General features: G+C 42.7%; 1 non-coding gene across 1 annotated transcript; it reads right to left on the reverse strand.

Moving 5' to 3' along the window:
* Positions 1-624: 624 nt before the first annotated feature.
* LOC113631580 (U6 spliceosomal RNA) lies at positions 625-729 on the reverse strand. Its single transcript, XR_003437445.1, has one exon. It is a non-coding gene; the product is annotated as a U6 spliceosomal RNA (small nuclear RNA).
* Between the last annotated feature and the right edge of the window lie 12,911 nt (positions 730-13,640).

Below are 13,640 nucleotides of genomic sequence, written 5' to 3' on the forward strand. Positions count from 1 at the left end.
ACATCAGTAGCGGCTCTCAAGGGAAGAGGCTGGGCCATCTGCATGGTGGACACGGATCTCCAGGGAATTAGAGTCAAGACATTGGCGAAGGTGAGCTGGGAGGCATATCAGGATGGGACTGAGATCCTTGCTGGAGCACCCCAGTTTGCCATCCCTCCTTCCTTCTGTCATTCCAGCCTCCTTTTGTCCTGTGAGGGTCTCTGGAAGGATGGCGGGAGTCCTCTGGACAGAACTGGTTCTGCTCTTGTCTTGTGACCACTAGCCTTTATCAGCAGTGCTGTCGCCCTGGGGAGAGAGCTATTCATAACTAGAATGCATGAACATGTTTTAAAATCAAAAGTTGCATCAGCTCCTTAGGTTTGCCCTCCAGTCTCATGCCTGGGCGTTCCTTAGCTGCTTGAAGATTATCAACAGCTATTTGCTTGAACAAGCATTTTGACTTTAAAAGGCATACAGAGAACAAAAACTCTAGACATCAAAATGCCATGTTGCAAAACGAGTCAAGTATGGAGAAGGGGAATCTAATTTTGAATTAGATCACTGAATATACCAAAAAATATAGCTCTAATTACCTACTCTTTTCCTAGGGAGCAAAAGTTTTTTTCTTTTTTTTGGGCGGGGGTTAAAAATATGGACTGCTTCATGAATTTATGAGTCATCCTTGCGCAGGGGCCATGATAAGCTTCTTTGTATCGTTCCAATGTTAGTATATGTGCTGCTGAAGTGAACAAACAATTTTTTTAAACAACTTTATCTTGGAATAATTTTGGATTTGCAGAAAGGTTGCAAAGATAGTACAGACTTTCTGTGTCCCCCTCACCTGGTTTTTCTCCCTCTGTCAACATCTAGCGCTGCCATGGTACTTTCACAAAACTAAGAACCTGATATTGGAACTTCGGTATTAAGTAAACCGCAGGATTTCACCCGATTTTCCAGGATCCCACTTGGGGGACAACACCACAGTTTGTTCACACATCTGCTTAGTTTTTGCTGGGCTGTGACATTTTCTCAGTCTTTCATGACCTCGACCGCCGTGAGGGGGATGAGCGTGGATCCGATCTGGTTCATCTTATGTTTTCTTCATGGTGAGAATGGGATTATGGGTTTTGGAACAGATACCGAAGAGGTGAAGTCCCATTCTTGTCACTTTTACCAGGAGGTACATGACATCCAGGTGGCATCTCTGGTGATGGGACCCTTCCTCACTTGGCTGGGTGGTTGCAGTTCTCTTACTGCAAAGTTACTCTTTTGCCCTTCACTACTCTATTATCTGGAAACAGGGTATGATGTCTAGTGGTCCCGCAGGAGTAGGGAGGGAGAGGATGAAGCCCCACCTCCTGGAGGGGGGAGTGGTATTTGGAATTTTTCTATAAGGAAGAGCTGTCTCCTCTCTCCCATTTATTTGTTTATTCATTTCTTTATATCGGTTTGGATCATGTATATTTTTTTCAGACTTTGGGTCACACGCGAACTTAGTTTAAGAGGCCTAAGACTCAACCCCGTCCACTGGACAGAGCGCACAGTGCCCTGAAGTGAGCATGGGAGCCGTGGTGCACACACAGGGGTCCCCAGTGGGCCGAGTGATCCATCGGTGAGAGGGGACTCAGTCACAGCCTCTCCCCAGACACCGCGGGCTGCGAGCCCCTATAGCCGCTGCTTTTATTACTTGCAGCTGTGTGGCTGTCCAGAGCTGCGTTCCTCAGGGAAATGCTCTCTGCCTTATTTCTGTTTCCTAAGCGCTCCTGGACACATGCCTAATAAAGAATCAGCCCCCTTGCTGTCCTTTTTATTGAGAAGTGAAGCATCGTATCCTTAGCTTTTATTCCACAGGTAACAGGGAATTTGACAAACATAGTCCCGCAAATCCAGAAATATATCTGTTCTCCAAAAAAACACTAGTTTGTCAAATAATGGCTGAAGGGTTCAACTACACACGGGAAAAATTTGAAGTGAGTTGTTGTTGCTGCTGTTTTTTAATAATTGAAAGGACATAGGTTTGTTTGTATTTCAGGCTTTTTTCTTTTTTTCCCCCCATCTAAGAGGTTTTCATTTTATAACTTGAACTTTAGAATGTTGCCACATTCTAAAAGATTATATTTAGTGCTGACAATCAGAGACATTCATTAGGTCCTCAAAACCTGCTCTGTAGATGTCTGTTATGTGAGTCAGAACACACCGTTTCCCAGGCAGAGAGCCTAAGATGAAGTGCGCAATGATTGTGTTTAGGTACAATTAGGCTGAGCAAAAGCTTTTTTGCTTTTGCTTATATATATGAAGCACCTGAAATGAAGAAATGGATTAAAGTACAGGCTCCACTGTGCTTCCCTCTGCAGGAGGGGAGGGAGCCCCCAGCAGAGCCTCCGGTTTCCCTGCCCTGTTCCCTCATCTACTATCTCATCTCCAAACCCACAGGCGAGAGGAAAGACCACCCTGGAGCATGGGAGTGGGAGGGGTTTTGTCTGAATCCTGCCCACCTCTTATGACAGCAGAGCTTGGGCAAGTCACTTAAATCTGAAAGCCTCAGCCGCTCTATCTGTACAGTGGGGCCAACAGTACCCCTCTGATAGGAACTTTTGTGGAGATTAAAAGAAATGATGTACAGTGCTTTGCAGGGGGCCTGGGACATAATATGGGCTAAACAAATGGCAGCTCAGATGAGTTTGGAAGACACCCCAGCTGTCCCTGGATGTCAGTAAAGAATCATCTTGAGGGACTTCCCTGGTGGCGCAGTGGTTAAGAATCCGCCTGCCAATGCAGGGGACACGGGTTCGAGCCCTGGTCCAGGAAGATCCCACATGCCGCGGAGCAACTAAGCCCGTGCGCCACAACTACTGAGCCTGTGCTCTAGAGCCCGCGAGCCACAGCTACTGAGCCCACGAGCCGCAGCTACTGAAGTCTGCGCGGCTAGAGCCCATGCTCCGCAACAAGAGAAGCCACCGCAATGAGAAGCCCGTGCACTGCAATGAAGACCCAATGCAGCCATAAATAAATAAATAAACAAACAAACAAATGAAAGAATCATCTTGAGGGAATTCCCTGGCGGTCCAGTGGCTAGGACTCTGCGCTTTCACTGCCTTGGCCCGGGTTCAATCCCTGGTTGGGGAACTAAGATCCCGCAAGCCGTGTGCCAAACAAACAAACAAACAACAAAAACCCAGAATATTCTTGGGCATCTATACATTGCAAAGAAGGAACACTCACAAGGTCAGTCAACAAACTCAGTACTCAATTAGCATAGTTTGCAGATTCGCAGCCTCAACTGAAGTATTCTATGCGGCAAAACGGACTCTTCTGCTGTGAGTAAGCTGACTTCCTCTTATGAACTCTTCAATGTTAAAATGAAATTTACAGAAAAGGACGATAGCAAGAAAACTATGTCAGAGACTGTGGGGTCATATTTCAGATGATAAAGTCACGGCAGAGAAAACTCCAGGCTCCATCCCATGGCCCCTTTCTGAGGAGGAGGGTCTCTATTGCAAGAAGATATTAGAGGCCGGGGAGATGCATGGAGAGCCATCCAGGGAGGGGAGGGGATTCAAGCGGAGAGCTGGTAGACCTGGAGATGCGACGAGAGGGGAAGAACACACTTGGGGAGAGGGAGAAAGAGAGCGTCAGGCCTGTGTACGCTTATGGGCTCACCGAATGCTGTAATTCTAATTTCCTTTAAATCAGAAGAGAAAAATAAATAGAAAAGTAATTACTGTAATACACACTAATAAACACAGACTGATTATATTAGCATATATACCAGCACAGCTGTAAAATGTATTAATGTGTCTATTACTACAGGGCCTTCCTGGTGACCCCCGTGTGGTTCCCTGACTTCAAATGTATCAATGTTAATTTCCTGAGGGAGACAAGTTTTCTGCTGTTACATAGGAAGATATCCTTGTTCTTAGGATACAGGCTGAAGTATTTAGATATGAACTATTGCAATGTCTGGAGCAAATGATCAGGGAGACAAAGAGATATTAGCGAATCTAGATGATGGGTATCTTAGTTTACATCATGCTGAAATTTCTGTAGGATGGAATTTTCAAAATTAAACTCGAAGAAAATAAAATGAGAAGATTTGGAGAAAAAAAAAAAAACAAATTTTCAGAGTTGTGTGGAATGCTGTGAGAAGTAACACTGCTCAAGAGAGCTGCAGTCACCTCCTGCTTGACTCTTCAATGCTTTTGGAGTTGAGTATATGGAGTTTCTCTTCAGAGCAGCCATTGGTGTTAACGCAAGAGCAGTGTCACTCTAAAAGGCTCTAGTTCATTTGGGTTGTGGCCACACCGAGCTGTCTACCAAAAGCAAGGTGGATACTACCTGGGGCACCTGGACCAGGAGTTATGCTCCAGACCAGGCAGGGTCTGAACATCATGTCAAGGGTGATGACTATGTTGCCTGAAGAACTGCTTCTTGGAACCCCTAGGATATGGAACTGTAGGGTGAAGAGGCCTCCTGGCCCGGGGGAAAGACAAAATGGAAGCCTTTGGATCTCTGGAAGAAGATGCCCCAGATGATAACATTCCGTGCGATGCAAAGGGAAGGAAGTGCTTTCTGAAAAGGAAGGGACCTGTACCCTACCTGCTGTTCCCTGAGATCTGAAGTCAGGCAACCATACTGGGGTCACCAGGAAGGCCCTGTAGTAATAGACACCAAGAGAGCAGAGGAGAAGGTCCTGGTTCAGGATCAGGGCTTAAGGCTTTGAGGGTGAGGGCTGGCTTCAGATTGGATGCCACTGAGTCTTACGTTCCGAGGGTCTAGCTACCCTGGTGTGGTACGGGCGTTTGGAGAAACAATGCTGAGCACCTGAGGGCTCCCCCCGGGTTGGGACACACAGTTTTGAGGGCACTAGTCTGCTGTGGCCCCCTTTGCCTGGCAAAGCAATAAAGCTATTCTTTTCTACGTCACCCAAAACTCTGTCTGTGAGATGTAATTTGGTGCCAGGGTCAGAGGCTCTATCCAGCTTCACCACCCTCCCGGCACAGAGATGCATTCTTGTTTGCCAACCTGGAAGCTCCCTGGACCCCTTCCATGAGAGTTTTTATGGAGGTTCCATTACGCAGACATGATTGATTAAGTCATTGGCCAATGGGGATTGAGGTCGATCTCCAGCCCCTCTCCCCTCCTCAGAGGAAGTGGAGGAGGGGTGGGGTTGAAAGTTCCAACGCCCTAATCCTGAGGTTGGTTCCCTTGGCAACCAGCTTCCATCCTTAGGGGCTTTGCACAAGTTTATTAACATAAATTCAGGTGCGGTTGAAGGGGCTTGCTGTGGATAACATAAGATGTTTGTCAACGTCATTGCCCTATTCCTGAACTATTTCAGAAACTGGGGACGAAAACCAAAATCAAAAGAAAAGATGTTCCTGTCTCTGTTACCACTTAGGAAACGACAAGTGTTTTAGGAGCTCTGGCCAGGAGGTGGGGATGAAGACTGAAATACATATTTCTTATTATCTCACAATATCACATGTGAGATATTCTAACATATAGGTACTGTTTGAAAGACAGTAATAAAGGACACATATATCTACCCCCAAATTTAATAAACAGAACAGTGCCAGTACTTTATAATAATGTTTCTTGAGCACTGTTTTATAATTATTTCCCAACTTTTCTCAAAAGTAATTGCTGTCCCAAATTTTGTTTATCATTAACTTTCCTTGTTTTACATTTTTACCACATACGTATATGTATATATGCATTAGAGACAATAGTTGGATTTTTTGAAAATTTATATAAATGGGATCTTAATACCCTACGTGTTTTTATGTGAATTACTCTTTTTTCCTCAGCATAATATTTTTAGATCCATCACATGGACGTTTATGTCTACATCTGGTTCATTATCACATTCAATTTTTTTATATTAATATAACTTTTTCCTTGCATCCAGTTTCTTGCAGTGATGCCTAATACTAGGACCATTCTTCCATATGTGTTAGACAAGTGCAAGGGTTTCTTTAAGGAACGTAACTGGGGGTAGAGTTGCTGATCATCGCATGTTTTCATGTTCAAATTTACTAAGTCATATCAGAGGATTTTCAAAATGATTGCATCAATTTACACTCTGATAGCAGCGCTTATAAGTTCCTGTTACCCGACGACCTAGCCAAACTTTGTTGTTTTAAATTTATGCCGTGTGGCTGAAGTATAACGGTATTTCAGGGTGGTTTTAATTTGGTTCCTAATGAGACTGAGATTTTGTTGATGAACATTTTGGGAAGTGCCTGTTAATGTGCTTTTCTAAGTTTTCAGTTGGGTTGTTTATTGTTTCCTTATTAATTTTTAGAGTTCATGCATTCTGGACATCGATCTTCTGACAATCGTAAGTCTTAAAAATACCACTTTTTCTCCCGTTTGTGCCTTGTTGCCGTGTGCCGTTCTTGTTGCCGTGTCTTTTTAAATAAACAGAGACCTTAATTCACATTTAATTAAGATATTTAATTCTTAAATCTTAAGAATTCTTAAATCACAGTTAAATCTTAATAAAAGATTCACATTTAATTAAGATTTAATTAATTCACATCTTAATTCCTTTAAGAGGTTCTTAAAAACCTCTAAGATCTAGGTTATACGGAGATTCTCTTAAATTTTTCTCTTAATAGATAACCAAGTGCCTCAGTACCATTTAATGAATATTATTTCCTTTCTTAACTGTGACAACAGCTCTGCAGATATCAAAGTTCAACATATGTGCACATCTATTTCTGGCCTTTCTATTCTCTTCTGTTGGCTTTATATATCAATGCACCAGCATCGCACTATCTTGATTACTAGCTATTGATTTCTAGAAGGCCAAATCTTTCTACCCCTGCGACCACCTCATATTTCCCATGAAAGAATAGGTTGGCTATTTGGGGTCCCTGCTTTTCCATAAAATAGAATCAACTTATCAAGTTTCATGCAAAATCCTACTGAGATTAAGCTTGGAAAGTTCCTTGATTCAGTTTTTCATTTTGGGGAGAATTAACATCTTTACAATATTGAGTCTTCCCATCAGTGACAATGAAATGTCTTCAAATGTCTTTCAAGAAAGGTATATACTTTATTTTCATAAAGGACTTGAACATCTTTTGCTGGATTTATTCCCAGATATGAATCTTTTGATGATCTTTAAGCCAGCAGTCCCCAACTTTTTGGCACCAGGGACCGGTTTTGTGGAAGACAATTTTTCAGCGGATGGGGCTGGGGGTGGGGGGTGGTTCAGGTGGTTATGCGGGTGACGGGGAGTCGCGGGTGACGGGGAGCCGCGGATGACGGGGAGCCGCGGGTGACGGGGAGCCGCGGATGACGGGGAGCCGCGGGTGACGGGGAGCCGCGGATGACGGGGAGCCGCGAATGACGGGGAGCTGCAAATGAAGCTTTGTTTGCTCACCTGCTGCTCACCTCCTGCTGTGCAGCCTGGTCCACGGCCGGGGTTGGGGACCCCTGTTTTAAACGGTATCTTTTTCAATGTTGCATTTTCTAAGTGCTCTTAGATCGCCATCTTTGAGCATTCCTGTGCTTTTATGTTTAGAATTGCTCCCAGTGAGAAATGTGTTCTGCCAGCACGTGGGGCCACTACCAACCTGGGGCCACTTTACATTCGATTTTCAGTTTGGGGACTTTCGGGTTACACAGGCAGTTGGGATTCTGGTTGCAAACTGTGCACCTGCTGGCTTGTGATTCAAAGACTTCCCCATCTCTCCCCAGAGTCCCGAGGCAGCACGTGGTAGATCTGATCAGACGTCCTGGGCTTTGCCTGGGTGCCCACCCACGGATGCTTCTTACAGACCAGGTTGGGCCACCAAACTCAGGCAGATGTCCTCAGACGAACACAGTTCCCGCCCTCCCCAGCCATGTGCAATCCTGCCTCTGGTTTATATTGTTTGCCTTCCTTTACCCTCAGCTCTACCAAGTTTTAAAAAGATAATATTTTTAAAATTTTAATTAAATTAAGCATTTTGAGGCATTTTATCCTAGGAAGAGTTTTTCTGTCCATCTACTCTGCCATATTGCCAGAAATAGAAGTTACTCCCCACCTCCTTCTTTTTACTTAGAAAAGAAAAAGGAATTGATTATTTGGCATAATTTTTTTAATGAATTCCTGTTGATTCCACATTCTCTTTAACTGCTCACAACAGTTTTGTTTGATTATCATTTGAAACGTTGTATGCTAAAGTCATCACCCATCCTTTCCATTTCTATGCTTTTCCCCTTAAAAATGGAGACAGGTGCTTTCTTCCAGTCCTGGAATCTCCCCAAGGATTCATCTTTTCAAATAATTCCCCAGGGTGACTCTGATGTCACAGCTGCCATCTCTTACAATATCCTCCACATAATTTATTTGAGCCTAGAAATTGGAGATCCGAACAATCCTCTCATTATCTTCTCAGATAATCTATTTCCCTCTACTTTTCCACTTTGCACCCTGGTACTAGGGCTCAGGGCGAGCCTGAGGAAGTATAGTGAGGACTGAAGTGTGAGCAGCATTTCAGATCCAGGACAGGTATATATGACCACCCAGAGTTCTAGATTCTAGGACAAACCCTAGGTGATCTTTCATGCAGAAGCCCCGAGAGAGTAGGGTCTGGGGATCTGCATCGTAACAGACTCCCCGTGTGTCCCTTAGAGCACAAAGCTTGAAGACCCCTGTTTTAAAAAGATAAATACAGAAATTCCAGGGATAGTAAAATTGAAGGAAAATTTGCCTGCATCTCTGAAAGGACTCCATCTCTCCGTGGACAGCTCTGCAGCTCTCCACACTTTCTTGTCTTTTAGGGCAAGAGAGAGATGTGAGGGAGAGAGAGAGACAGAGAGAGAGAGAGAGAGAGAGAGAAAGAGAATACCACACGTCGGGTCAAGTAGTTTACCCAAATCACGGGGCTAGTATCCCAGTAAGAAAACGGTTTGATTCTCTCCACCACACTTCTATCCCTGTTCCTGACATTCTGAGGTAGCACAAAACCTTATAAGCCTTTTTTTTTTTTTCCTAATCAAACTGTATTTTTTTCTTTCAGCTGAGAGACAAATTTCTTCTGATACTACCAAAAATCTCCACTAGGCCGTGGAGGTTTACGCATCTAAAATACCTCTCTTCAAGCTTTTCTTTTTTTTTTCTATTCTTTTTCTCCTTTGGGCAGAAATACTGAAGTAATGATAGGAAAATTGGTAAAAGTGGGCCTTTTCAAATGACGCTTGAAATGGACAGTGACACCTCTAACCAGCAAAGGAGTCCTGTCTGGAAAACTAACTCATGCAGCCTCTCACACCCCCGTTGCTTCACCTCTCACACCCCCATTGCTTCACCTCTCACACCCCCATTGCTTCACCTCTCACACCCCCATTGCTTCACCTGGGCCCAAGTAGGCACTGCCCCTTGTTGGCTTCACCTGAAGCAACTGGAACTAGATTCTTCATCACCCACTCAGAGTTTTAAACCATTCCTTTTGGAAGATTCCTAACGCTTGTATTAGAAAAATGAAATGTCTCACAGCTATTCATTATTACTCAGTTGAATTCACATTTAAGCTCTTTTGATATTGAGGGTTTTCTAGTAATACGCCAAAGGACGCTACTATATTAAATGAAACAAATTCTGTTACACAGGCCATGATACACATGGGACACAGAACACAACAGAATAATGGGAGGAGCTAGATTTTAACCTAAGGCCGTAATGTCATCGTGTATATTTCATTTCAAGTGGCTTTCTCATCTTTTACCGCAGGAATTCATATCCTTGGTGTGCAGCACCATAAATTTCTTCTCATTAATATTTTATTTTCTTTCTAATTTAATAGAAACTAAGACATTTTAGGCCAAATTGATTTGAGTTAATATAATTTTTTAAATGAAATGTATATTATTATACGTTTACAATGCATAAATTATTAAATTTATAAAATATTGTGCAGTGCTGCAATATTAAAGAAACAGATGTGACGATCCCCTTATTATTCAAAACAATTGTGTCTTTGGGTTTCATCCCCAGTTTATAATAAAGGCTGATAAATATCTGGTAGGGTTTTTTCTTCTATTAAGTGACTTGCTTCTCTGTTCCGTTTCGTATTGGTTTTCCCATAATATGTTGGGATTAAATAGATCAAGATTCATTATATTTGTGCTTTAACTCTATTAAAGCATTAATGTTCTACATAGATCTTCTTATGTTCTTTTGTAAAATTAGCTACCATGTATAATTTTGTTGTCCTTGTTATTTCCTTAATAGACTTACTTTATGCCTTTATCACTGAGATGTTCTCTTTCTTTTTACTGTACAAAATACTCAGAAAATAAGTGGAATCCTTTCAGTTATGCCACTTTTGGGGGTAAATTCAACTCCTGTGTTTTTATTTGGATCTGTTAAATTTATTTTTTAATCTATATTTTGTTTTTTAATTAATTTTTGTTGCAGTATAGTTGATTTACAATGTTGCATTAGTTTCTGCTGTACAGCAAAGTGAATCAGTTATACATATACATATATCCACTCTGTTTTAGATTCTATTCTCATACAGTTCATTACAGAGTATTGAGTAGAGTTCCCTGTGCTATACAGTAGGTTCTTATTAATTATCTATTTCAAATGTAGTAGTGCATATATGCCAATCCCACGCTCCCAACTTATCCCTGCCCCACCCCCTTTTCCTCTTGGTAAGCATAAGTTGGTTTCCTACATCTGTGGCTCTATTTCTGTTTTGTAAATAGGTTCATTTGTACCATTTTTTAAAAATTCCACATATAAGTGATATCATATGATATTTGTCTTTCCCTGTCTGACTTACTTCACTCAGTATGACGATCTCTACATCCATCCATGTTGCTGCAAATGGCATTATTTCGTTCTTTTTTATGGCTGAGTAATATTCCATTGTATTATGTACCACATCTTCTTTATCCACTCCTCCATCGATGGACATTTAGGTTGCTTCCATGTCCAACCTGAATGCACGCAATCTCGTCTGATCTCGGAAGCTAAGCAGGGTTGGGCCTGGTTAGTACTTGGATGGATCTGTTAACTTTAATTGCTTGGTTTTAAAGACACTGACTTGACTCCCACTGTACTAAAATCTTAGGCCAGAGTAGAATCAAAGAGAAGCTTAAATTTCCAAGAAGAAGTCCGTGCTTTAAGAGGAAACCTACTAGTTGAATCCCCATGTCCAGTCCCCGAATCTTATCAGAGGTTACTTCGGCTACATCCTTTCACCTCTGGGTCTTCGTTGCTGTGCGTGGACTTTTTCTAGTTGCTGCGAGAGGGAACTACCCTTCGTTGTGGTGCCCAGACTTCTCATTGCCGTGGCTTCTCTTATTGCGGAGCACGGGCTCTAGGCGCGTGGGCTTCAGTAGTTGTGGCACGCAGGCTCAGTAGTTGTTGCTCCATGGCATGTGGGATCTTCCTGGACCGGGGCTTGAACCCGTGTGCCCTGCATTGGCAGGCGGATTCTTAACCACTGCACCACAGGGAAGCCCAGTGTGCTTGATGTTATGAAATGACTTAGGATAAGGTTTGGACATTATCCTGGGAAAAGTGAAATTCGAGCAGGCTTCTAAGCAGCAGAAGGTCAGGAGGATGATGAATGTCAGGCTTTCAACTTGGTGATTTCAGGGCCCGGGAGATCCCCTGGAAAGGCTGGTGCTACTGCAGTAGCTCAGGGGTGCCGTCCTGAGCTTGAATCGAGTACAGGGAGTCAGAACTGGAAGAAGGAAGGAAAATGGAGCATTGCAAGTGTGGTCAACTGTTTGGACTCTTAATGTCAAGTCTAAGAAATGGAGAGAAAAATTGCCTCTTCATCTGATTCTTCTCCCTTTACCACTTGGATCCCCATTCTTGATCCCCTTTGTAAGAGCAACAAAAATTGACACTTGTATGGTGTTTACTTATTTTGATATACTTTCAAAAACATTTTGAGGAAACACAACAATTATTTCCCTCGATTTTTAATGATAAAACAATGAGATTCACAGAAATATAGGGATTCATCCCAAGAACTGTAGCCAGTCAGTAGCTGAGTTGGGATAAGACACAGGTCTTCTTATTCTCTGTGTTTTGTTGTTCTTGTTGTTTTAACTTCATGACAGAGCGTTCCATGATGAGTCAGGACAGAAGCCTAGGTGTGATTCAACCACATGTTGGCAAAAGTCACAGGCTGATCTATGGAAGAGCTCTGCATGGTGAGCCCAGCAGGGGAGGATGATGGGGATGACACAAGACAACATACAGGGACAGAATATGACACATAGGTAACCCTTAACTTCTGTTTTCCCAGGAAGAGGTCAAGTCCCCATCAAAATCAGCATCTGCTCTCCATACCATGGCAAAGAGACTCTGGGAACTTCAAAGCTAACAATGTCAAGACTCCAAAGGGAGTTTTATATCCTGTGTGCTCGAGGAGTCTAACCATCTTCTTATTTAGATTATACTGAGAAAAACTCTCCTTTAATCAATTACTTTTGTGTTACTCTTTGCATGTTAATCACCAGCCTTCACCAGTGGTAACAATCACAGATACAATCTGTGCCGAGTGGAAAATTGTAGCCCTTGAGGTTATCGTGTCATTGCTGGAGTCCAAAGGCAGGCTTGCTGGAGGGCCAGGCTCGAACCCTGAGAGGCGAGGCGTTTCCACCTCATTATCTTGAGCAGCAGGGATTCTAAATTCTCTCTTAAAAAATAGGTCAGTGTTGGGGGCATAGGAGGGCACTAAATCTGGAACCATCTGGCTGATGATAAGGAAAAACAGCTGTGTTATCACTGAAGGCACAGCACCAAACGTGCGTAATTAATAATTTTGACGCGTCGGCATTTATACACAATGAAATATCTAGCAGTGATGAGTTTTGAAATTTTATTTTTATGAGTTTTGAAATTTTATTTTATAACTTACATGCAGTAAAATTTACCTTGTTTTAAATTTGGGTTAATGAAATGCCTGAATAAGAATGTTTTGCATAAATAAAGAGCTTTCTTTAAATTCTCAAGTGTAAGTGGTAATATAGACAGTAACTAAAAGGTTGTTTCCAAGTAGAAATCCAGATAAAATAGACTTCCTTGGGAAGGAACAGGGTTGTTATAGCAGAAATGTAAAAAGAAAGGGTCAATAGCCGTGTCAAATACAACATATATCAGAGATATTTGAAATCACAAGAGAGCCTCCTTTTAGGGAAAAGGAGGGTAAGGGTTCATGTTAATCAAAAGATAATTCCCCAAAGAAGCAGGTGTAACACAGAGACAGAAACAGATGACGGTAAAGAGTATAAATAGAGACCCAGGCGATTCTGGAGGACGGGATTAGGGCTGGCACGTTTGGAAGGGCGGGGGAATGAAAGGGACAAGAGGAGAGAGGCCCAGGGACTCATAGGCCAAGAGGGATTCTGGTAGCAGACACTGCACAGCTCTGCGCAAGTGACATCATCTGAGGCCAGCACCCGGCGTGAACACTAGGGCAACACACACACACACAAAACGGCCATATCTTCTCTTAGTCTGCTTGAGCTGCCAAAAAAATTACCACAGACTGGGTGTCTTAAGCTACAGACATTTACATCTCAGAGTTCTGGAGGCTAGAATTCCAAGATCAAGTTTCCAGCCAATTCGATCCTTGGTGAGAACTCTCTTCCTGCTTGTAGATGGCTTCTTTCTCACTAAGTCCTCACACAGGGAATGTGGA

The sequence above is a fragment of the Aethalodelphis obliquidens genome, unplaced genomic scaffold (genome assembly GCF_003676395.1).
Source record: "Aethalodelphis obliquidens isolate GAN/ISIS:26980383/991018 unplaced genomic scaffold, ASM367639v1 scaffold33, whole genome shotgun sequence".
Taxonomy (NCBI): domain Eukaryota; kingdom Metazoa; phylum Chordata; class Mammalia; order Artiodactyla; family Delphinidae; genus Aethalodelphis; species Aethalodelphis obliquidens.